At 42.1% G+C, this 27137-nt stretch overlaps 1 protein-coding gene across 1 annotated transcript in view; it reads right to left on the bottom strand.

Annotated features, from left to right (window-relative positions):
- LOC124160437 overlaps positions 1-27137 on the bottom strand; it is a 535587-nt gene that overhangs the window by 222042 nt on the left and 286408 nt on the right. The gene's annotated exons all lie outside the window — the stretch shown is intronic.

The following is a 27137-nucleotide window of genomic DNA, read 5'->3' as shown; positions in this document are numbered from 1 at the left end:
TCATTGCCGAGTATTTTTTTGACATTATTTCTTCGCCGTAAACTTTCAACCTGGTTCTAACTAGGAATGGATATTCTTTTATTAACAACTAACATATAGAAAATTTATTCATTTATTTCCATTACCCCCGAAAACGGCACAATGAGGCCTTTACATCGGGAGTTTTTCAACAGTCAACAGCAGACGATCACACACACCTATGTCCTGGAAGGAGAAACCTATCCAGGCGGGACTCGAACCCGTGACCTTGGGTGTGGTAGGCGAGGAATTATTCCCACCGCCACCGAGGCCGACATTAGAGCTTAATACGAGAGAATTTTGTGAAAAATCTTAGCTAAAAATATGCACCCTTTGTGAAATTTTACGCCACCTATACGAATTGCATTAGTTTTATTATTGCTATTTTTTTAAGAATATATGAGTATGAGGCCAACTTGCTGTATGCTGGCGCTTGCTCAGTCCCTGCCAAAACCATGAGTGGTAGCCTGCAGAGAATAATTAAGATGCAGACAATGATTACATAGTGGTCATTGGGACGCTTGTGAGAAGACCACCCGTAACCAAGTATCAAGGAACTCTCCCTCCTCTTGGGCAGCATCCATTTTATACCTCTTTATTCTTAATTTAGTTAACTGAATAAAATCAACTGCTTTGGGTGTTACTTGGTGGAACGATGAAATATTCATGGTGAAACAAAGCTCAGTACTATTCCACAAATTTTTGTTTTAACAGTCTACTACTTTCGACGCTTATACCGTCATTATCAAGCTATAATTGATAATGACGGTATAAACGGTGAAATTTTTCAAGCTATAAGTGATAATGACGGTATAAACGTCGAAACTAGTGGACTGTTAAAATAAAATTTTGTGGAATAATACTGAGTTTTGTTTCAAAACGAATATAGGTAACTGTTTTAAATAAAATCAATCAATGTTCTAGCCAACGTTTCGTTCTATTAAGTGTCTTCAAGGCTTCAGAAATTCTATAAATTCGAACATATATATGAAACTCTTCAAAAGCCTCCACTTAAAAAGTAGATGGATTAGAAGTTCAAGTCTAGTTTACAATAGCTTAAGTTAAAATGGGTTATCTATTTTTTTTAATCTACTCTCCAGCCTCGAAGAATTCCAAAAAAACAATGAAACTATGAAGAGTGACTCCAATTACAAATATTGTCTTTGTAGACGCACACAACTTAGCATCATAAACTGAATTCCTCGCTGTCTCAAAGGTAACAGTTAAAGATAAAAAGTTCTTCAAAGATAACTGTTGTTAATACAGAGCCGTACTACCTCGCAGAGACTTCGGTTGCCGGAGCACGTACATCACAGCTAATCCGATCGGTAAATGCGCCGGCTCCACGCTTCTTTCGGCGAGATGCCAAACGACCAACACAGACCCAACTCTTCTGAATTTCCCAACTCAAGCGTCCCAAATTTACCCAAAAAATTTTGTTGAAATTATCCTAATCATTACATGTTCCACTGTCACTATTAACGAAAGATAGAGCTACCGACTGACATATATTAATCTTGAAACAAAGACTTATTACGTGATAACAGCAACGGAAGGAGTCCATTCAATGGGGAAGACTTTTCTTCGGAATTATGGCTAAATTACGCTGGTAGATACCGTTTATTGGACTTTATATGGTTGTCTCCTCTGATTATTTAAATTTCAAGGGAAAAAAAGAAGATTTTACATTTTTTCGAGTAGCAGTGACTAAATAAATACATACGTTCAATACGTTGGCAGTGTATTCAAAGAAGAACTCCTGAAAATTTTTCAGTCAAGAATAAGAATAGTGAAATTGATTTCAAGGTGATAAGTCACGTGATTTTCACCCTGATGGTATGCTGATATAGATGGTCTGAGTAGTCCTAGCTTGTACGAAAAATACCGAGACGTATCGGCATCGTTACGCACATATAAGGAAGAAACGAAAATCGCGATTTACGTCTGAAAGAGTATTCCAATAGACCTACAAAATAGCCTTCTAGAATACGCCTTTAACAATTTATTACCAAACACCATCAATGTATTACCACCATAAATGGTTGGAAAGGACAAAACTTCATACGATGCATTGTGGTATAAAAGCCAACCAGATTTTATTCAATATACATATAATTTACTCAATTATATACAAAAATATAATTTTAAAAAATATCTTCCCTCATAACACAATCACCTTACCCGTACTTTTCGCCAGGTAAAAATGAAAACACTTCTTCTTATTTTTCTTTAACAGGACGGGGATAAGTTGCGGTATTCTAAATTTAGGCAGCACTTGTATATCTAATAAACTTAAAATTGTGGAGTAACTGCAATATCACTTGTAACGAGTGAAAAATGACAGAAAATCCTTCGCCGCCGACACGGGTGAACAGAAAATGTGGAGAAAAAAATATTGGAGTACTATGAAGCTCGAAGCTTCGAAGTGCTCCGAAAATTTTATTTGTACTATTTGTGCTGTAAAAATTTACCAAAAGACTCTGATGTTCCTCTCTCTTCCTCGCGCGATGGGTTATTCGCCAGAAAAATCCTAAATATCTTCTCCGCTTTCTTCGATGATGGTATTGTTCGGCTGTGTGGGGGGGGGAGGGTTCATGGGGCCTTCCCACTTCTGAAATCGTGTTTGGGGCTCTTGGTGAGGGTTTAAGTAGTCAAGTTGCATCATTTGCACACCCCGATCAAGTCAAATCGATCCTCAGTGGACAAGGAACGCGTAAGCAATACGCGAAGGCTGACTTCGGAGAATAACGGAGACGGCTGCGCCGGGTAAGTGGACCGACTTGTGAAAGTGAATGTTCGTACACATATGGATCGTTCTCATCCTGAAGGTTATACGCTCTTTCTCACCAATAAAGTTGTGTGGGTTGCCTGTAGACTAGGGCGGCGCCAGCTGCACCCACGAATGTTCCAATTTCCGTTACTGCTCTCACCAGAGTATGGGGGGATTCGATACACGTGACGGAGATGGATGGATAGATGTCTGCTTCACACGGTGAGGAGGAAATTAAGCCCTCTCGTTGGAGCGAAGTTTAATGTGATAAGGAATGAGTTTGCATAAGGAGCTTCGACAGAGATAATTCCCACCCATGCTCAGTAAAGGGATAGGTTTAAGTCAATTAGGAACAAACGAGCAAAATAGAAAAGGTATTTGCAACCAATGTAAGCAAGCAAAATGAAAGCTGAGGGTGTGACCAGATGTTCACGGACTAGCGGAACAGCACTCAAAGAACCAAAGAGGCTGGAGAAATTCAATTGAAACAGCTCAGTATTCAAGCAACATTAAGGGTGAACAAATAACTATGAAGGCCTTTGCACACTAGGCCACCATGTAAGCGCCATTTTGGAAGCGCGTTTGGTGGCGAGTAACCTTGAGTGGTAAGCCACTTCATCAGCCACCATACTTGCTCAGTTTACTGTCTCCTATTAATCGTGATGTATGTTGAAGAAGCTTGTGGAATATCTTTATGTTTTTTACTTGCGGAATAATAGGAAAAAACAAGGAGAAAATACTAGATACACCCGTTTTTACGCTTTAAATCTCTGTTTGAGTGCACTTCATCACTCATGTCCCACAATTCTTGCATGTTTTGCACTTCTAAGATAAAACGTTCCACGTTAAGCCTCGCCATGATCACAAGTTACACTGGAGAAAAACAAAACAAAACGAACCTACTGGTGTCGCCACAGAGTAGCGCTAGTGTATAATGCTCCATATGATTCAATGCTTTTCGGCTGGTGGCGAGCAAAGTCTGCTCTGGTCATCGCAAGTTTCGTCGCGCTTCCAGTAGCGCGATCATGCCACCAAAGTGGCCCAGTGTGCTGCTGTACATAGCTCAATCACTTTCGTGATGGCGCTTCCATGGTGGCGCCACCATGGTGGCTTATTGTGCAAAGGCCCTAAGTATTGACTACTTGTGTTCCTTTCGGGAAATCCTGCGTTCGAGTGATTTTCGCTCATGGTTCCGTTGTTCGTCCTGGGAGACTTATGGCGAGATTGAAAAATTTGGAAATGTCGGCTAAAATTGATACGAACGCAGCATTTCCCGAAAGTAACACGAATGAAATAAGCTGTGAAAACGTCCAGGGAAAAATAAAATTAATCTTTAATGGCCATAGGTAAGTGATATACTGAAGATTAGATACACTGAAGGAAATCCATCCACAATTAAATCCCCCAGAAGACTAAGGTTCAAGTAAAACTAAATTTGACAGCCATAGCGCACGGTGCCATGCCATGACCTAGCCTATGCTTTGAGGCCATTTATTGGTGTAGGGCCGCCACGGTATCCAAAAAATACTGAAGTTACTGGTCATCGAAGGCGTGACTAGGACACTACAAACAACCCTACAAATGTATGTTGACGGTACTCAGATCGCGGGTACATCACTGAAGAGAGACACCAGCATAGCTCAGTGCACTCTGCAAACTTAAATTCTTGGACGAAAATGGAAAGCATAAATAAACGCATAAAAAAGTCAACATTAACATTTTTCACGACGAGATTGTATGCAACAAAACTAACTCTACACACAAATAGACAAAATATACCATGAGAAAGTTTCCACATGTTACACGGCGAAATTATGGTCAACAGCCTAACTTTCAAAACACATCTAAATTCCTGTCTCGTCAAAGCAATAGCCGTCTCAATAGCACCAAACCATATCAAATCTCTCCTCCTCCACGACTGAACTCTTCAACTACTCCAGAATATAATATAAACTCTATACCAGTACCCCAGGAGTACTATATGCTTGTGAAATCTATGTCAATGAATCTATGGCCTATCCGTAAGATTTTCCAAATATATCATACCTTCCCTTCTCCTTGTATTTACAAGATTAATAAGATCATATGATGCCCATGACGCTCATTCTTTCCCTTAAACTACAGCGTCGTCACGGCGGAAAGGCTTACGTGTTCCTATGACTCCTACAGCTGCGTTGGCGGGTGAAATTCTCAATTACCTCCGGTAGGGAAACCCATAAGTTAAAGGGTGGGAGCCAGACGCAAAACATTGTGCATGATGGTGTCAAGTAAAAAACACTGCTTGAATGGACGTGGGATACCCCATCAACTATCTCTCCCCTGAAACCATAGAGATTAATAAAATGGGCCTTGGATGGAATCGCGGAATTCGTCCATCGATGGCAGGGTAAGCTAGAATATATAAAAAGGAAAGTTGAGAAAGACAGAATAGAGACTTTTCGAGAGTTCGAGGTGAGAAGGAGGGATATTGGGGACTACTAGATTGATAGGTTATCAATAGTAGTGGAGGGAAAATTAAGCGAGGGGTAACATTAGCGTTAAATGGCATTTTTGGGTACGAGAGAGGTAAGCAATGTAAGGTTTGAATACAAGACTCTCATCTGGAACGTGGCGCTTTTTGGAGCGTAATCGTGGACCACAAGGAAGGAGGACGAGAAAAGTGGAGGATCTTGGAATGTGAACGCTGAGAGGAATGGAGATGGTGAAGTGGACGGAGGATAAGAGTTACTGACAAAATAGAAGTCCGTGTTGTACTTTGAAAAGGGCGGTCCAAGATGGGACTCACATGCTCCAAGCAAACAAGCTTTCGCATCCGTTACAGGGCGCATCATCAGGCGATGGGCCATTCATCGCCTGATGATGCGCCCTGTAACGGACGCGAAAGTTTGCGAGACAAAGCGCAACACGCAGCTGCACCCGGAAGCCGTTAGCGACGATGCCCCTCGCTGCGAAAACCTACGTTCAAAGCTCCAAGCAAACCCACGTTATTCGATGGAATATTTCCAATCGTCATTTTAGACCGTCCATTTCATAAGAATAGATGTCGAATTTCGAAACATAGTAGTATTGTAACGAGTCGTCCGAAAAAAAAACGTCATTACATCGAAATAAATCTTAGTCTGTGCATTTTAAAAATTTCCTTCGCCCAATTCAAATGCTAAAAGGGAAAGAGTAACAGAAGATAAAATAAAAAAGGAAAGTTCTGAAATTACGAACAGAGAATAAATGCGAAAGAAGGATGTTAAATTGAGGATAGGGCGAATTGGATGGCAAAACGCGCAACTTCTTTGAAAACTCATTAAAATGCGCTCTTAGTTGTAACATATATAAATAATTCTTCGGATGCACTGGGTCTTCGTCGATGCGGTATCCTCGGGCTAATTCATTGCCATTGGCATCTCCATTCTCATCAACAAAATATCAGCGTATGCGACCCTCTACACATTAAAGCTCCGTCTGGAGTCAATTTCGGAATACGTGCCTGCGTCTCACTGTAATACATCCTGCATAACTAGACAAAAGGGTGTTATAATTTTTGTTTTTTTTCCAGGCGAACAATTGCAGTGAAGTTTTCTCGGGTTTCGCACCGGGTCAGGTCCTCCATATCTCCTTCCAACGTTTCGATGAACAACTCGCCCATCGTCATCAGGGATTCAAGGAATCCAATACCAAATCCTCAAAGCCTCAGGGTAAACATACAGAATACTGTGGGTGAGGGCGGTTTAGCGTCTCCTGATTGACAAAAGGGTGTTTCATATTTTATTTTATTTTATTTTTCCCTCGCATTTTTTATTTCTATCTCTTAATGCAGGGGTCTCCAATTTACTAGTCCACGAGGGCCACATTCCAAGATCCGAATCGCCCCGCGGGCCGGATAGCAAATTTACCGATGACTGAAGTATTCGGTATCAACGTCTGTATCTTATTTACCAACAGTTGAAGGCGACTTTGACGTGCAGTACAACGCTGCAATGCTCCTAGCGGCGTCTCACGGAGTTAAACGAGCGAGAATCACGCGCTACTTGAAACGAGTGCGCGGGCCGGATGAAAGCCCTCCGCGGGCCGTATCTTGGAGACCCCTGTCTTAATGTATATGTACATCTAAAAATGTATATGCAATGTACATGTAAAAATTTCGCCCGGATTGCATAACATTTAAAGGTTGCTCAAAGAAAATAAAAGCAATAGCATTAAATTTTACCGATTTTAGCAAATTACATCATTTTCAAGGGTAACGCGCAATTTTAAAGTGCCTTAGGGCCAAAATTTGCTCCATTTTAACGTCCGCTCAACAGTTTTCCAGGAATAATACGATAATTTTCCGCAAGTTGTAGCCGCGCGTCACACCCCTGACGGCGATCTGGTCGTTCGCAGGCTCAATCAATCAGAGGGTGGTCATAATTACGAGAGGAATAGAGGAAAACCCTTCGCGGTAGAAGAATACTAACGACAGTATTGAAGTCAGCATGCCTATTATACCCTAAACCAGCTCAAAAGCTGAAGTCAACAGAAAATTAAAAATTAAAGAAAGTTAAAAATTGTTCCTCAGTGTGATCATCGTATAGCGTACAGGTTCCGTTCGTCTAATGTGTGCCTTAGTCTTTTCAAAAGATCCTTTTTCCCTTGGAGGCTTAATAATGTAATAAACGACCAAACAAATTTATAAAGGAGACATTTCGTACAAATTTCCTTAGATTAGCTAAACAATGCTTAAAGTATTGCATAGACATTGAAAATGTGATCCGGTATAAATTTTCATTCTCTTGTGTCGCCAAACTAAAGTTGTACGATGAAGAAAGTTTTTTTTTCTGTTAAAATATTCCTATACATAACGAGAAATCCTGACATAACTTGAGTAATGCATGTAAAAACTTGTTGGTACTCATATATAGGTCTGTTTTCCAGTAGCGCACCTATTTTCCCAATATGTTAATAAGACTTGTATGAATGAATTTTTTGGAAGAATAAATTATAATTATAATGACACCCAGAAGCACGAGTCAAAGTGATCATACAGCACCATATTAAGATATTATATCGAGTTCTATGGATTCTTTGAAATTGCCTCAATTTAAGCTAGGACACTGTTATCACAGGCTCTAATGACGATTCAAAAACCTATTTCCACGACATTATGCAACATCACAAAGAAACGCCTCAGTAACGATGAAAACAGTTGATGTAGCCATGACAACAACCAGCTCACACGCTCGTAAATTATTTTGCAAAACAAATCTACTAAAATAAAAGCAAAAATCAAAAAAAAGCGTTTCATAGCATCAGTAATGAGCTTAAATGATGCAAAAGTCACAGATCAAGGCTATCGGTACCTCTTTGTCTAAATTTGGCCTGGAATTAGAATGGCCATAAAACTAAAAAGCGAAAAAGGAAACGAAGCAGAATTCCGCCAAGCTCTTGAAGCGGTAGAGTTTAATGCCATTAATTTTATGCCGAAAGGTTAATTAAAAGAAGGTCTGAAACCGAGGTATGTAACAAAAAAACAAAACTCGTAGATAAAATACTACACGGAATTCCAAACGAAATATCAATAGACTTTCAGAACCCTTGTGTTTTTAGTTAATTTCGCAGTGAAAACGTTTTCACAAAACGATGGACAAATTAATTATACTTTACTGAGGATGCATTTATTCTAGGAATTATCACTAAGTACAGAGATTATTACCGTACGTTGCCGGGGTTAGATAGAGGAGAGATACGAGGTATATTCTTTTTTCAATGCCTGATCAGTCATAACTTTAGAACCACAAGAACGATATCATTATCCTCCGTCGATATATATCGTGCAGTGTCTCTCCTATGCCCGATTAACGCCTCAAGTACCAATTGTTTATTCTGAGCGCGCAGTAAGACTTAAAAATGCCTTATAAACACTTTCTCCCGCTAATTGTAAGTGTAAATTGCGTGCTGTAGTTTAATTTCTTCCTAATGATGCGTGAAATTGATGACCCAGTTATAATTACGGAAAACTTTCATGAGTAACCAACAGCGAGCGGCAATGGTTCAGAACTTGGAAGCAATTCGTAGAGCCGGTCATGACGCAGGCGGTCAGGGAAGGATGCGAGTGGCAATCGATCATCTGGTACAATGAGTGGATCAGGTTATCAGGGAAGATCGTTGCATCACATTTTCTGAATTGATGAGTAGGCTTTCTCTGATTTCCAGCTCTTAGCTCCCATGAAAAGCTGGCTGCGACGAGAGTATTTAAGCCAAAACCAGGGAAGATGACTGGCTGCAAGCGCATGCAGCCACTTACTATGACGGCGGATCGGAAAATTGTTATCAGACTACAGCAAACGTCGTCTAAAGTATAGAAACAACGATAATGCAGAAAATAGGCAGTATGGCATAGCACTGCTGTAGCAAGTAAACATCTGTTTCGTTTAATCCGCAAGCAGTAGTAAGTTTACAACTGTTTCGTCTAATCCGCATGGCTGTAATTTGTTCAAAAGTTTGTTGTGAGGTACCGTGTCGAAAGCTTTCTTAAAATCTAGAAATAATGCGTCAGCTTGTCTTTTCGATTCTCCAGATTTTATATCATGGTGAAGAAAGAGCAAGAGCAGTGTTTCGCATGATCTATCTTCTCGGAATCCGTGCTGACAGTCATGGAGGATGTTACGTCCGTCCAAGAAAGTCATGCTATTGCTAACGACGATATGCTCAAGTATCTTGCCTATAATGGATGACAAAGAAATCGGACGGTAGTTGCCTGGTTCATGTCTGTTTCCCTTTTTGAATATGGGTGTAAGGCTTGCAATTTTCCAGTCTAGCGATAACTTCCCTTCAGAGAGTGACTTCTTCAATATTATCTGTAAGTAAGGTGCGATCAGTGGAGCTAACCCCTTGAGGACATGCGCAGGCATTCCCTCCAGATCTGGAGATTTATTATTCTTTATCGATTGTAGATATTTAGTTATCCCATCGTATAGAATTGAGATTTCTTCCATCGGTTCTTCAGCACATAGGATGTCTAAATTAAATTCAGTATCGTCAGTAGTGTACACACTTTCGAAGAGGGAATTTAACGTGATAGCTTTGTCAATATTTTCGGTGACAACTTTAACACCTTTGTCAAGTAACGAATCTACGGTTGAAGATTTTCCCTAAAGCTCTCTTGCATACGACAAAAAAAGAGGAGAGGGGAGGCTGCCAAAAATGCCTCTAAAGTACTCCATGGAAACCTGCCTCATAGGTAATTTAGTACTTTAATAATTAATTAAATCTTTTCCTACCTTTGGTTGCAACCTCTGGAATACCCAGTTCTTATATATAAATAATTCCTCTTCTCCGTCTATTTTCAAAGAAAAATTATTAAAATATTACACCAGTGAGTACTTACGTCTATAAATTGAATTTAACTTGGTCCAAATAATTTGCAAAATATTTGTCTGATTTTTCTCTTCCTACTGATTATTACGGTATGCTCTCATTGTGCGTTCTGATTAATTTTACTGCGGTTTAATACATGTGCATTTTATTACCAAGGGAATCGTGCCAGATACATGGTTTTAATTTTTATCGCTTGAGGAGAAATTTTTAAATTTATTTGTGTTCGCTCTTTTTTGGAAGCGTAGAGCATAAAGTTTGTTCGTAAACTCAGTCTTAACCCGTACCGTACGTCAGGAGAGCTTGAAAGTTCGCGTAACTCTATATTACAACCTACCACTATCTTTCTAAGGCAAAAATGAATTTTGGACAGTTCCGTTTTGAATTGATAATTTTGCTTGAAGAGGAGCGAGAAGGAGACGAAAGATTGAGGGAACAAAGAAAGATAAGCGAGAATAAATGGATGCGCGGAGGATTCGAGTTCGAATGCAAACAATCACAGAGTTTGATTGACGTGAGGAACGAATGTTTGCCCGTCGATCACTTATGGCGAAGCATTTATTTTGTCTTTGAGCGCACGCGAAAGGAACGAGGGGATCGATAGAAGTCTGGGATACCCGACGGTAAAAAAATTACAAAGCCAAACTATGCCATTACATGTGCTGGAGTCACCTCGAAATATTTTATACATTTGTAGCAGGAGTCGATGTAGGCTGCTAACAATGAAGATTCGATGGAATGGTTTGGACGATGTTTATTGAATTGTGTACTATTCCACACTGAACTGCCGGCCGAAAGGCCGCAGTATTTATTCAGTTTGCCAACTTCCAGTATGTTCTATCTTGCTGTTCTTGAACATTAAAGAAACTTCTAGAAGGGAATTCTAGAAGGCCAGAAAAATTAAGTAATAAAACTTTCCGGCACGGAGAATCGAACCCGGGCCGCCCGCTTGGGAGGCGACCGCGCTACCGCTGGGCTATCTGGACTGTTGGAAAGAGGCGATGACGGAGCGCGCTTTAACTTGCCTCCGGGCAAGCGGTGTGGCGGCGAGGCAGGAGGTGCGGCCGCCACACTACTCCCCCCCGGGGAAATACAGCTGGCGTTGTAGCGTACAGGTGAACGAAGAGTCCGACCCGAGCGCGTCGTTGGAGGGGGGGCGGCAGAGGTGTCCGCGGGCGAAGGCGACGTCCCGGTCGATGGCGCGGAAGATGGTTTTCCGGAAGTCGGTTCAGCAGGTCTCGATGTCCTTTCTTGAAAATCGTCCGGCTGGAGAATGTGCGCAGGCTTAAGGCGGTCGATGGAGACGACTGTTGGTTTCCCGTTGATGTTGATGGTGAATGTTTTCTCGCTGCGGGTGATGACTGGATATGGCCCTAGATATGGTGGCTGGAGGGCCGTCCGAACTGCGTCTTGTCGCAGGAAGACGTGCGACGTCGTGGCTAGAGCTTTGTGAACAAATATTTTCCGGCTGTTGGAATGATGAGTTGCAGGAGTTGGTCTCACTTTTGACATGTGAGTACGCAACCGAGAGACCAGATCCTCAGAACCGATGCTTGCCGGAGAGTCGGCGAAGAAATCACCCGGGAGACGCAGCCGTTCTCCATAGAGGAGTTCCGCTGGTGAAGCCTTCAGGCCCTCGCGCCAGGTGGTGCGGAGTCCGAGGAGAACCATTGGCAGTGCGTCGATCCAGGACTCCGGGGAGTGCGTCATTAGTGCTGTCTTGAGAGGGCGGTGCCAACGTTCTAGCATTCCATCAGCTTGAGGATGGTAGCTTGTGGTAGGGTGAAGAGCAATGCCCAGGGTGGCGCAGAGCTTTTTGAAGAGTCCTGATTCGAACTGTCGTCCTCGATCGCAGGTGAGGCGTTTTGGACAACCGTAGTGGGCAACCCATCCCAGGAGAAAACCTCGGCAGACGGATTCGGCAGTGATGTCGGCGAGAGGTTCTGCTGTCGGCCAACGTGAAAAGCGGTCGATCATCGTGAGAAGATATCGGAACCCAGAGGCGTAAGGCAGAGGTCCGACGATATCGACGTGGACGTGGTCGAAACGTGCTGTAGGTATGGTGAAGTTAGCCAGAGGAGACAATACGTGACGATGCACTTTGGATCGCTGGCAAGGAAGGCAATTGCGAACCCAAGTGCGACAGTCCTTGGACATGTACGGCCAAACGTAGCGGTTGGATATGTTTTTAAGAGTGGAGTTGGAACCGGGATGATCAAGACTGTGGACTTGATCAAAGACACGTCGACGGAACGGTGGTGTGATATAGGGTCGAGGCGTGTCCTTAGATGTGTCACACCAGAGTTTGACGGTTGTTCCAGGAATTGGCATTTGAGAAAGCTTGAGTGAAGTACCGCTGTCGAGGAGTCCACGAAGTTCTTCGTCGGTGTCCTGCGAACGGGACAAGGCGACGAAGTCTAACGGTGTAGAGGCGCTGACAGATTCCACTCTTGACAGACAGTCGGCGACGACATTGTTCTGGCCGGAGACGTGGCGTACGTCAGTTGTGAATTGAGTGATGAACTCCAGGTGTTTGAACTGACGTGGCGAGCAGCTGTCAGCGTTCTTGGTACGATGGCTGAAGGCGAAAGTCAACGGTTTGTGGTCCGTAAAAATGGCGAAGTCGCGGGCTTCTACCATGTTACGGAAGTGTTTCACTGCCTGATACATCGCGTAGAGTTCTCTGTCATAGGTGCTCCACATCCGTTGCGACGGCTTTAGTTTCCGTGAAAAGAAAGCGAGCGGTTGCCAATTGTCACCTGAGCGTTGTTGCAAAGCAGCACCAATCGCGGTCTGGCTGGCGTCGACGAAGAGGGCCAGGGAAGCTTCAGGGTCCGGGTGAGCTAGAATGGTAGCCCGGGCGAGACCGGTTTTGCATTCTTGGAAGCTGTGAAGAAGTTCCTGAGTCCAGGTGATTGGCGTGGAACTCTTGACTGAAGGACCTTGCAGGAGCGCGTTGAGTGGTGTCTGGGCTGAAGCTGCGTGTGGGATGTGGGGCCTGTAAAAGTTGAGCATACCCAGGAAACGACGGAGGTCTCGAATGGTCTTCGGTTGTGGAAAGTCGTTGATGGCAGCAACTTTTTCGGGTAGGGGTGAGCACCCATCAGAAGTTACGGAGTACCCGAGGAAGGTGACTTTTGTAGCTCCGAAGACACATTTGGCTGGATTAATGACGATTCCATAGTGAGAAAGGCGTTCGAAGAGGGTGTGGAGATGCTGAAGATGCTCCTCTTCCGTTTTTGAGAACACAAGGATGTCGTCCAGATAGGCGTAGCAGAAAGGAAGTCCTTCTAGAGCTCCGTCGATGAAACGCTGCCAGGTCTGCGCGGCGTTCCGAAGTCCAAATGGCATGAAGTTGAATTCAAAAAGGCCAAATGGAGTTATAATGGCTGTTTTGGGGATATCCTCTGGAGCCATGGGAATTTGTGTGAAGGCTTTTGCGCAGTCGACAACGCTAAAAATGTTGCAGCCGTGGAAGGCAACGGAGAAATCTTGCAGAGTGCGAACTGGATAGCGATCTGGGATAGTTCGACTGTTGAGCTTCCTATAGTCACCGCATGGGCGCCACCCATCGTTTCGTTTGCGGACCATGTGCAGAGGCGAGGCGAAGGGGCTGTTGGAGCGACGTGCCGTTCCCTCGCGGAGCATGGCATCGAACTCAGCTTTAGCAGCGCGGAGGCGGTCTGGGGCCAGGCGTCGAGCTCGATGATATATGGGAGGTCCAGGTGTAAGCTCGATGTGATGCTGTGTTTGATGGCGCACTTCTCTTGGAGCGCCTGGAGGTTTGGTGATTTCAGGAAACTTGGCGAGCAGGCGGTGATACGCTGTTGTGCCGGGGATTGTCCGAATGCTGGCCTGACGAGAAAAAGCACGGTGTCCCTGAGCACACAGGCCAGTAACTTGGTCGATGAGCTGGGCAGTTTTTAAATCCGGAATCAGATGAAAATGATCGAGGAAATCCGCTCCAATGAGTGGCTCGCTGACTTTGGCGACGGTGAAACGCCAGACAAAATCACGACGAAGGCCTAAGTTGAGTCGGAGTGGCATCGTCCCATATGTGCTGATCCGGGATTCGTTGGCCGCGGAGAGATCGTAGTTGGTTTCGACTCGTCTGTCGTTGCAGAACTTTACCGGAAAGATTGACAGATCAGAGCCGGTATCGACGAGAAATCGATGACGGGAGTATTTATCAGTAATGAAAAGGCGGCTGCTCCCTATAGGGCGGGCGGTGGCCGCCGTCACTGCTCGCCGCTGGATTTCCGTAGCTCGGGAGCAGGGCGCTTGGCACCTCCTGGCTGCATTACCGAAGCGCCGATGGTAGTAGCACAAGCTGGCGTCGTCGGCTGGGTGGTAAGTCTGGGAGGGGCTTCTGGACCGTGAGGGAAAATAGTCTCGGCTGCGGGAACTGCTGCGCGAGCGCCGGTGCTGATCGTTTAGTTGCGAGAGGAAAGCCGTTAGCTGTTTTTCGAGGCTCCCCAGTCGTCTGGCCAGCGAAGAGAAATCTGTTGAGCTTGTTGTAGCGCAGACGGCGGGAGCTGAAGTGTCCGTTGAGCTGGCAACAGCGTTGACGGCTAGGGCTGGTGGTGGAGGCAGCGGTGTGATCTCGACGATCCGATCGGCGATTTTGGCGAGTTCGTCTAGCGGCAGTGTTGTCTGTGCTTGCAGAATAGCTTGGACGGTAATTGGAAGGCGCGTCAGCCATATTTGTCGCAAGAGTGTATCCTGGATTTGGAATGATCCGTTGAGTGAGCGCAGATGGCGTAGGAGTTGCGACGGCTGCCTATCCCCAAGTTCTTCAGCCTGAAGGAGTTGCCTAACCCTCTTTTCCTCGGAGAGTGAAAGGCGGCGGATAAGTTCATTCTTCAGGTGTTCATACCGGTTTTGAGCTGGTGGATTTGATAGGATGTCTTCCACTTCCTCAGCGAAATGGTTGTCCAATATGGAGACGACGTGGTTGTATTTAGTCTCTTCCCGTGTTATGTTGGCAAGTTCGAACTGCGCCTCGGCTTGTGCGAACCAAACTGAAGGCTTACTTGGCCAGAAGGACGGTAGTTTCACGACTACGCGGCATGCCTCCTGTTGATTGGTTGCCTGGAGTCGTGCGGCATTTGCTTCGGTGTCGTGCTGGGGTGGCGGAGGTTGCGAAGGCTGCTGCTGCGGTGGTTGCTGTGGCGGCAAAAGTGGCTGCGGTTTTTGCTGCTCCGCCGCAAATGCCTGTTGAAATTGTTGGGCCTGATGGGCGAGGGCCTGCTGGTGTTGTCCCACAAGCGCCTGTTGTGCTTCCGCGTGTTGCATAGCCGCCGTCTGGAGTTCTGTTCGAAGGTCGTTCAGTTGACGAGTAAGCTCGGCGATTTCTTCGTCCTTGCTGGGCATTGCTGGTTGCGTTCGTAGTTCGGGGTCACCAATGTAGCAGGAGTCGATGTAGGCTGCTAACAATGAAGATTCGATGGAATGGTTTGGACGATGTTTATTGAATTGTGTACAATTCCACACTGAACTGCCGGCCGAAAGGCCGCAGTATTTATTCAGTTTGCCAACTTCCAGTATGTTCTATCTTGCTGTTCTTGAACATTAAAGAAACTTCTAGAAGGGAATTCTAGATGGCCAGAAAAATTAAGTAATAAAACTTTCCGGCACGGAGAATCGAACCCGGGCCGCCCGCTTGGGAGGCGACCGCGCTACCGCTGGGCTATCTGGACTGTTGGAAAGAGGCGATGACGGAGCGCGCTTTAACTTGCCTCCGGGCAAGCGGTGTGGCGGCGAGGCAGGAGGTGCGGCCGCCACACATTCTTTAATTTTGTTTATCATTCTTTATAAGCAATTTTGATGTGAATAGCTCCGTTAACAAAGTTTTTGAACTTACAACACAAGAGTTTCTAGGGTTGATTAAACGATGTGAGAAATTAAGACAATGTTTTTAGTATTTATTTAGACAAATCTAAAGCTAAGTTCCATAGTTCGTTCGCTTCGGCCTGAAAAATCCCATGGAGATTAAAGATTTTAAAAATGTTTTATATAATCTTTTCATAAAAATTACTTTTCCAGCGACACCAGTGTGTAGCTACAGACAATTTTCTGCAGGAAGTAATGCTTTATTACGGAGATGTTAAAACCTGCTCTCTGAGCATGTAGAACAATTGATCTTTCTGCATGATAATTTGGAAAAAAAACAAATGTTACGTTATTCATTTACGCATATAGTCTTTATTACAATTGTTACAACAAATTTTAACATACATTAGTTTAAATTAATCCCGAAGAAAAGTTTAAATATTCTGTTCACCGGGAAAGTGTAAAATCTTACATATATTAATTTAATTGACGACATTACTAGAGGTTAATCCATTTCAAATGTGCTTATGCAACTTTTTAAGAGACATTTATTAATATCCTTTCCAAATAATGACACAATAATCATCAATATCCCTCATTATCTTTTCTGTGGACATCTAGCTAAGCATTCAGAATAGAAAATTAACAAGGGAATTGGAAAAAATGACAATATGTTGAAGCATGCATTGTTGTGTTACCTGGTCCAGGAAACACCATACTCGACTTGAGATCAAAAAGTACTACTCGCACATCCCTAATGCATATACAATTGGAATTTGGATTCCTGTCATAGGATTCATTCAAGCTCAACTTAATTACTCCAACTAAGCCGTACGCGATCATCAATCATCCACCACTTGAAAAGGAGACGGGAAAAAAACATCCAATCAGATGACATCACCTCCGCCGGCCTCAGATACGTATCCGACAGGAAATTCGTCAGTCGTCAAGGACGACTGCAGCGTCAGCTGTCTGCATGGAATCGACTCTAACCCACCAGAATGTGTGTTATCCACTCTTTGGGCGTTTCCGATAAAATTAAAAACATCTCTCTCATGCGAGACACTCCATCACCACAGCAACACATTTATTCCGTTGTATTTACCACCATAAATTAACACCATGTACAATACGTGACTTAGCGAAAGGAGAAAGAATGCGTACGTAGCCGCCGTGAAGCTAAGGATGCGTACCTTAATGGCACTATCATTCGCATCGTCTTGCTTACCTGAGCATGGATATACGACTCAGGCGAGAACACCATTGATCACAACAGATATGCACAATTACGTTTAACGCATGTATGATAAAAAAAACAGCATCTCCCGCAGTTCGGGAGCATTGACCAGCCACAAATACCGCAAATAGACCCTACTGTAGAACTTCGTTCATACTTAAAATGGTTGGCCATTTTGCGGTATCAGATGCATTTAGATGGAAAGAAAAGCTCAAACATCAACGTTATTCTTAAATACGTAGTTGGAAAAAACCATTGAAAGCATTTTAAGCAAGTTGGAAGGCTCATGGGATTGAAACGTTCACCAAGGATTCGAATCTTCTATCAAGAGTCGTTGGTTGCTATTAGGGTAAATTTTCACTCGGTAAGTGAAATGCTACTTGAACAGTCTTCCAGGTTACTTATGGTTGTCTTAGCTTTACTCTTCGAAGGAAAGCTGGTATACGAGAAACATTTTCCTCAGAAAAGGTAAGATTTTCTTGAGAGTACTGCGCACATTTTCCTTTTAATCTCGCTTAAAGCTTCAAAATGACCTATTTTATGTTGCCAGTTACATATTAAACGCATAAAACTGCACCGGTAGATTTTAAGAGAATTTAAAGAGCGATAAAAAGTTAAGATTTTCTGCGAATAAATGCGATATTGAGTCTAATTTTTGATGCTCCGCGATGAATGATAATTTGTGCAACATAGGCATTCAAGCTCCCACTGTTAACCCAATATATTGAAATTTTTACTCGAGTATATGCCGAAAAACAGTCCTCCGGCAGACCAAATAACCCGCTCCGTAGAGCTGCAATGCGAATGTGACGGATACCGGTGATGCCTCGATGTCCAGAGGTTTGATGTTATAACATACTACCTTCGCCGCGAAAATAGACATCCACAATTTGTCCTATAATACTTTTGCGGGATAAATGTTATATATGTACAAACTAAAATTATATAAAACTATTTGTGGGTTGGGAATACATTTAGAAACAGATACAGAGGCATAAGTTAAACATATGGTGCTTTGGCGGCGAATAATCTGTGCATTAATCTGTCGCATTTAATATCGAGTATTTAATTTTAACATACCGTTTTCCGAGATAAAAAACATGCAGCGCTGTACTAACTATGTCTTTCATACAAATTAAAAGGTTTTTATCAATTTCTGCTGAGATTATTACTTATTCGACACATAACTCGTTACCATCGCCAAAGAAATAAATTATGCGTATTGCGTAAAAAATATGCGATGATTCCACCGAATTTCAATAAAAGGCCGCTTTATGGTAAAATTTAAGAATTGAATATCCGCATTGAGCACTTAGCGAGAAACAACAAAACTCATACGCCAATAATTAATTAATTAGTTAATCGGAAATAGAAGCACAGAACTTCGTGAATTCAGGGCCAAATTAAGGGTCGGTCGATTTTGAATGAACGGGAAAGTTGGCGAGAAAAATTGGAATGCGCAGTGTAGTTGTCATTAGTTTTATTCGCTTTGCGTCCATTTTTTTATTTGAAACCGTGATTCGTGGGATAAGACACCTCAGAATTAAAAACATGGAATTGTGATGTACACTCCGGAAAAGACATTTGCAACGAAACAGCTACACTCATTTTCAATATGGACCATCTTTGCGGCAGTTTGCTGCTATAGTTAAAAACAATTAAGATAGATGGCGTCCAATCCACGTAAATATTTTTTCTATAAGCCCCGCCGCTATGAGGCTAATGTTTTCCTTAATCTTAACAATTATATTTATTGCTATTTTTTCCCGAAACCAGCTTTAAAAGAGCATCGCTTCTTGAATATAGCACATTATTATCCGACTAAAATAAAAAATGGGAAAGATGCGAGAGAAATACGATGCGGAGGAATGTGGTCTAATCAAAGCCTCAAACCAACAGGTAAACGATAAACAGTGGATTCGAAACCCTAGGGGGGGCTCGCGGGGTTACTCTCCTGGGCCGAGGTCTGGAAGCGTTAGCTTATCACCTCTGCACCGCAGAAGGGGGAGGACAGGAGGGAAAAAGGAAGGAGGCGCCGCCGCGATAGGAGCCCGACGACTCCTCCTGGGACGGGATAGGGAAGGAAGGGATGGGACGAGGAATAACGCACTGTTACAAAGGCGGGCGGGTCCTACTAACAGCGAAACCTGGAAAACCATTTCTGTGCCAGCGATTTTAGAGGATTATTCAATGAGGAAGAATAATCCAACGATCAAATCGCTAGATTCTCAGGATGAACAACCAATAATTCATTCAATGCCAGGTGGCATAAGGCATAAGCACACCATGTACAGACGCATATGAAATCAAGTATGTCCTGTGTGGCCAAACAAGATTCACAGGCCATCGCCCGAAACATTTTGCTGAACAGGCGCTCCCGGAGTTGATATTTGCTCGTAATTTTCGTGTCAAACCACATACTCTGCGGGCCTCCCTCTCAAGCCACTCTCATCAGATATGGAGCCTTATGACAGATTCGAAAACCATCTTCTGTATCACAAAAGGACAAACGCAGTGGGTGAAAGGGGATAGCCGCTCTGGTTTTGCTCCTAGCATCACAATTCCAGTCAAAATAGATATGCACGAGCGAAAAATACGAGAGAACACTAAGAGGTGACCATTAAGATACCATGAGATGTCACAATTATAGCGATTTTAGAGATTATTCTGTGAGGAAGAATAATCCAACGATCAAATCGCTAGACGCAAACGATAAAGAATGAGGAGGGCACGCTCGAAGGGTGAGTCATTCGGTGATTGGAAGGGAGAGGCATTGAACCTGGCAGCAGGACACGTGCCGTAGGCCTCAAATGAGCAGAGGAGCAAGAGAATAATAATAAGAATAAAACGTCTTTATAGGGCGAGATTGGGACTAGAAAGTCCCATCTTCCATCTGACATCAACATGAAATATATGCAGATAAATGCATAAATAAGGTGCTCATGAAATTATACGTGGAGAAATTACATAAAGAGACATAGAAATTCCATTTTCAATCAACAAATATAATTATTAGTTAAAAAGTTACCATTAACCAAGTGTAAAAAGATGTTAGCAAATGTCGCGCGCAGATATAGATAACAATTATGCAGCCGGCGTCGTGAACTAGGTTTTAACCAGTTGAGATTGTTAATATAATTGGTGGTATGATATGATATTTGTGAATTAAATATGAACCTAATGCAGGCGTTGTAGGAGCGGTGAAGTTTATTCGACAGCACCTGAGATACGTCTTGAAAGGTAACATCGGCTAGTCAAAATGGAGAAGTATTAAAGTCGAAATTAATTGCTTCTTTAAGGAGAGAGGAATAATGCTTCTGAAACGAATTAGTGGGAATAATGACTTATTCACTGCTTTACATATCTTAGTTACATGAGATGTCCAAGACAGACTTTCATCAATGATGAATCCTAGATTAGAAACTTCGTCGCAGTAGTTTATAGGAGAATCAGAGATGCGCAGTTGCGGTAATTGATCCCTATCGATTGAGTTGAGTATTTTAGGATATCCAATTATAATAGCTTGCGACTTACTAGGGTTAATGCTTAGAAACTTGGATTTGCTCCAGTTGCTGATATTTTCTAGGTCATTATTTAAAGTACATATTCTATTGAACACGCTTTTAACATTTGAAATTAGGTACACTGGGAGATCGTCAACATAAAGATGATAATTAGAATGATTTGTCACTGAAGGGCAATCATTAATTTACAGGGAAAATAGCAGAGGTCCTAGAATAGAGCCTTGAGGCGCACCTCTTCCTGTTCCGATTCACCTTGAGCAGGAATCATTTGTAATTACTCGCTGATGCCGGCCTGATAAGTATGATGCTATCCAATGGACAGCCGTAGGAGGAAGACCTATGCCTCTCATTTTTGCTGCTAGGATATCTTTGTCTAAGGAATCAAAAGCTTAAAAAAAAAACAAGCGAGACGATTACTGAAACTTTACGATTCATGGAGCGTCCAAAGTCATCGGTGATTTTAGCTAATGCGGCAGAGTGCTCGAGAGCAGGAAGGCGCTTAGGAGCACTTAATTCGGTCACTGCCGCGAGGAGGTTAAGACCGCGCTATGCACATGGGAGGAGGAGTGCAACCGGTTTTGCTGGCTGGATGAAGAGATAGGAGGGCAGAGTGTTCAGAGGAGAAGATGTACGCTCATTAAGGCACGACCGAGACCTTGGAAATCGAAACGATCAACAGATAACCATGCCAATTAAGAGGTCAAAAGCGACGTGGAAGCGAGGAAACAAGTGCCTACTATTATTAAAAAAAAGAAGGCACCCTCATCACCACCATGCATCATCAAACAGAAGATATTCAAAGATACAGATACTCAATACAAGGTACATTTTAATGTAGACTGCATGTCACTAGGAAGAGCTATTCCTTAACAATGTTACTTCAAAGTCGGGTTTTGATACCGAAAATTCGCAGGTATTTTCGTCTTTTTTCCATTATGACGAATTCAAAAGATATGGAAAATGATTTCCAATCGAGAAAATAAATTACAGATAAGATCTTAATTTTGTATCTGTTTGAACCTACCACCCATCCTCATTAGGTAAAAAAATATTGGGAAAAAAATCACAATTCCAATTACTCTTTCGGATTCTGTGGGACCATATTTATATATAATGCAGAAACATTTTCAGAACGTATTTCTGTGCTAATTAGGCCACATTCATTGATAACTTGGCGTCAGTAGTCAGTCATATAGGATGTGAGTGGCTCCTGTCTACATTGAAAAATCTGTGATGTATCTATTTCTGTAATATATATTTAAATATGCACGTACATCATTTTAATTTTACGTATTTCCTCTCTATTACATCCTAATCACTTGTCCAACGTTATTGTACAGAGGAATTCCTCTTTCCATATACTTTCTCTTCGAATATTGCCTTAATCATGTCCCAAGGTATGGCTAATTAAGTTCTTCCGTCTTCTTCCAAGTGCTTTTAGAAGACTTCTCTTCTCTCCCATCATTCATGGCACTTCCTCATTTTTTGCGTGACCCTTACGTCTATGCCTCAATTCTTACATGTAAGAATATACTTCTTTCCACAGAATTCCATCTTAGCCTGTGCAATCGTTCCGACTTTTTCTCCCTTGTTTCGTGTATCGCTGATAACTCGGCATCCGAAGTATCGAAACACATTGACATGATCAAGCTCTTTTCCTTTGTTTAATAACTATGGAAAACCGTTCTATAACATTGAGCATCATTAATCATAATCCCTTCATAATCGTTTATCTGAAAAGTGATGTGCAATATAATTCAGCTTTATCAGCATCACACGTTGTCAACATAAGGTTGTAGCAAATGTGCACTTCTAAAATCGCCAAAAATAATATTTTTTTGTGAAATTCTGTAGAAAAAGAAAATCTGAATTCGTTGCAAAATGTGTCTCAAAAAACTGATAACTTTGATTAAGCCAATGTTTGATACTTTTGGGTAGATAACAATCATTTTAAAATACAACACGCAGCTTCTTCTCGCCAATGGATTAAACGAACTCAACCTTTTCTCAGCCTTTTGCGAAATACGAACTACATGGCATACCAACTGTTCTCAACTGAAATACACAGTAATTACGAATGACGAAAAAAGTAAGTCAGTAGCGAGGGAGCGGCTTCACGGTGAGGCTATTCAAAGACAATGAAGTTGGATAGCAGGGTGTCTTTCATGGAAATGAGAGGCCAGTTTAGAGGCGTGACACAAGGATCTGAATTAGGGCCACGGCCTCAAGAGCCCTCTGTATCCCTAGAAACGAGGAGGCAGCGGAAAGGTCAAGTGTAAAGCCAGGTTCCACGATCGATGAAAAGTAAAAAGCTCTTTTTAAGACTGAGCCATTATCGCAAAATGTATTAACTTATAAGGAATGTAAATGACTGTGTTCAGGCGAGACATGATAGAATTGTTCCATGACAAATGAAAGACTTGCAAACGCGAAGCATCGAAATATTTTTTATTAACGTTGACAAGAATTCATCTTTGCTTCTGCAATCACTGCGTGTTTTTTGTAACCATCAAATGAATATTTCCTTATGAAATTTTTGAATATACTTCGACTACTACTTGTAGCTCTGAAAATTTGTAGTCACCAAATTACTCCAAAAGTTATACATAATTTAATTATCTTATTTGCCGTGACCCTAATCGTAATTACCTTCTTTGAAGTTCGTTTGGATACTGTTTAGATCCACCGATAGAGATAGCAATCTTCCACTCTACTGGCGGAACTCGAGAAAAAATGAAAAAATTTTACGTTTTCTCAACTAATGACACTGCCAAGTCAAGTTATATCGCTTTGAATTGCTGCGAACGAGAAAACGATCAATGTCATAGCAACGCCAAATCCATTTCCAGTTTTTTATTTTGGTTTATTTCATATCCAGATTATGTAATAGGATAAATAAGTGCAAAAATATATTTTAACTAAAAAATTGCAATATTTTCCTCAAGAATAAAACACCAAATATGTACCGCTGCGCCAATGGCTTTTCAGCTAGTAATTATCTTTATGCCTTCCACGTCCACCGGATTTTACCAAATTTGTAATAAAGCCAATGAAATATTTGTACAAAGGGACAAAATTACAAAAATTTTGAAACAAGGGAATACTGCGCTTAGATACCAGTTAAATTCTCAGAAAACAGAATTGAGTAAAATTTAAATGAAAACATTTAAATTGAAATCATTAGTAACGTATGCAGTGTTCGGGTTTGCGTCTGGGTTAGATACTCTCTATTGATCCTTGGCGTCGCTTCGATGGATGAATTATTCATCATCATGAGGACCGTTGGTGCCGGTTCTCGAGTGGCCAGGTTAATATATAGGATTGAGATCTAACCCGGATGGGAATCCAAGAGGTGTTTCCGTCAGCCATACGGAGAATGTAAAATCTTTGTAATCATTCGTCCTTTTGAAAGAGACTAAACCCAAGATAAAATTTATAGAAGCTTCTTCGAAGGGAAATGGTACCAAAAAGTGAAATAATACAAGTAGGTACGGTTAAGTTTCGCTTCAGCTTCGATGGCGGCTTGATCGATTCGTGGGAGGAAGATAAACCAGAGCAGGTCCTAGAAGTTAAGGGAGGAGAGGAAAAGTGGATTGAAAGAAGGACACGGAGGTGGAAACAATTAAACGGCGAGGAAAGGGGTAGTAGACAAAATAATCAAATAAATTCTTCATTATCTGAACTGTGGCACTCGAAGCTTAGTTTAATTACGTTATCCGTATTGATGTAGTACCAACAGCGGAATCTAAGTTCTGCAAAGCTCTAGATCCGAAGAAAAAAGTCTTTTAAGTGAGAAATTCTACTTTAAGAAGCTTCTTTACCCTTACATGAAGATGAACTTAAGTGTTAACAAACGTGTTATTTCATTCAAAATGCCATTTGGAAATAAACCCACGGACTAAAAATTTTAAGTAATATTTTTTCGCAAATAATACAAAGAAATTGCTGCATTCTGCTACAGTAAATTTAATTATCCTTGAAAATTTCTAATTAATAATTTCCCCCAACAGCACAATTACAATAAAGTAAAGGTAGTTGTTTAAAAGTAAGTGTTCATCACCATTTTATTCCTTTTGGTAACATAAACGTAGTATAACCTAAATCAATAAATTTAAAACAATAAATAAAGTTATTGGATTGAATAAAATATAATATATGCGGCTAGACAGCTGTAAATACTCCTTGATTGAAGACTTGAAACGAGACTTGGCACAGTTGACCGGGGGCTACTCCATTTGTCACGCTGCAGTTCTGTTCGCATTAGCGGCGTTGTACGCCTAAGATTGACTTACAAGCAAACAGATAAGCGCGGTGGAGATTATTACGTCGAACAAAAAAGAAAGTCGTATAACTGAAGGAGATACTTCCCATTGAATTGAAATATAATTCTGCATGTTGGAAAACCAACTTTCGTCGTAAAACTGAGAGAGTTCACACAAATGAGTTTCCATCGGAGCCACTTCAATTGGCAAGAGATGCTGGGACATTAGCCGATTACAAAATTGTGTCGCGCGTTGGAATGATTTGAATACTGATAAGACAATGCGGGTCCTAAACTTACTTTACTAAAGCAATATGCCATTCGGGAGGAAAATTAATTACGAGGGCTGTTTTTTAAGTAAATGCCGTTTTGCCGTACACAGTAGTAGTTCACACACCGTCCGTAACGAGTGTGTGTGCCGCCTCCCGGTATTCCTTGCAAACAACCACGTGTCAGTTGCAGTTCTGTATCTAACCTTTACGCTTTACTGTGGATCTTTTAAATGCTTAAGATTATGGAATCGCCCGCCGCGTGTGAGATTCGGTCAGTGATACGATTTTTGACTTCAAGAAACATGTGGGCAGCAGATATTCACCCTCAGCTTCGTGAAGTGTATGCTGCTAATGCAATGAGCGAAGGTCAAGTGCGGAAATGGGTCGGAGAATTCAAAGATGGCCGCGAAAATGTTCACGATGACGATGATGATCGCTCAGGACGGCCATCTTTGATCACAAACGTTGTCGTGCTGCAAAATCATGGCAACGGTGTTCTGGGACAGGCGCGGTGTTTTGCAAGTGGACTCTATGACCCGAGGAATGACGATCAACTCAGAAGCCTACTGTGCAACCCTGGCCAGGCTCCGACGCGCCATTCAGAGCAAAAGACGCGGCATCTCGCGTGAACTCCTGTTTGTCACGGCAGGCGGCAAACTTCTTTAAAAAGGTGGTTATAAAACTTAGTTTTAAGGTATGATAAGTGCCTAAACAAACGAGTTAACTATGTGGAAACATTAAAAAAATGAAAATTCTAAAAATAAAAGAATTTTGAAAAAACTAATTTTGGTTTATTTTATATAAAAAACGGCCCTTACTTAAAAAACAACCCTCGCACTATATTTATCCATTCCACAAAATATCTCTGTCGATTTATTATTTCTGATGGATATAGAAACATACTGATAATCTAAGATGATGTCATCCGGGTCCCTCTAAAATAAATCGGCAAAGATATCGGAAACACGGTTCCGTTGACGGCTTCATTTATTATGGCTACCATGGATAGAAGTTTCTTAAGGAGTGGATAAATGGATGAGGAGTCCGAAAGTTAAGGACGGAGAGAAGAAGTTGATTGGAAAGTAAAGAATGGAAGGCGCCGATGCGATGGGGTTGGTGAGAAATTAAGAGGGACAGATTCAAGAGGGAATGATCGAATTAAGTCTTCATTTCGGAGAAAATTAAAATTAAAAGTTTTTTGTGAGCATGAAGGCGATAAATGAACTCCTAATATAAACGAACACCAATTTCATGGTGAAGTCATTATCTGAGGACTCCTCCTACGACTAATCCAAAATGTACTGTGCCAGGAAAACTAGATTAACTTTCGCATATCTTCAGTTTTTATTGATTAAAATTTAACCAAACCCACAGGCCAGACCAAGCTTTTAATGTATAGCTAAAACTCAAACTAAACATAAAAACAAATTGTATTGACTAGGTTGCAAGTTCGATTGACAAATGAAGAAGAGTACATATTGAGAGTGAATCGTGCTCTCGTAGTCCTGCTTTTGGTTGCGTCCGACGCGCCCTTTGCTTCTCCCCATTCATAGGCTATGGTTCAAGAGAACTTTTCACTGTAGCACTCCCTTATCCCCTATCTATGGCTGTGACAATCGGGAACGAAACCAAAAAAGTGCGATCGCACTAATCGCAGGCGTAGGGGATGAAGGACATGTTCAAGGGATGCCTCCCTCTGCATCACGCGGTCGGCATTCGCGTGGATGAGTGAGAAGGCCAACGCGCTAAGAATCGTAACGGCGGCGGCGACTGGGCATCCGTCCAACGAGAACTCAATGGCAAAGCAAAGAGAATAAAAACACGACGGGAAAGTATTTCTCTTGTCTCTGTGGAGGGGATGGATCGCTGCTCACAAGAT

Source organism: Ischnura elegans, chromosome 6 (assembly GCF_921293095.1).
Source record: "Ischnura elegans chromosome 6, ioIscEleg1.1, whole genome shotgun sequence".
Lineage (NCBI taxonomy): Eukaryota > Metazoa > Arthropoda > Insecta > Odonata > Coenagrionidae > Ischnura > Ischnura elegans.
The sequence above is the reverse complement of the archived record's forward strand: the minus strand, read 5'-3'. Positions and strand labels throughout refer to the sequence as shown.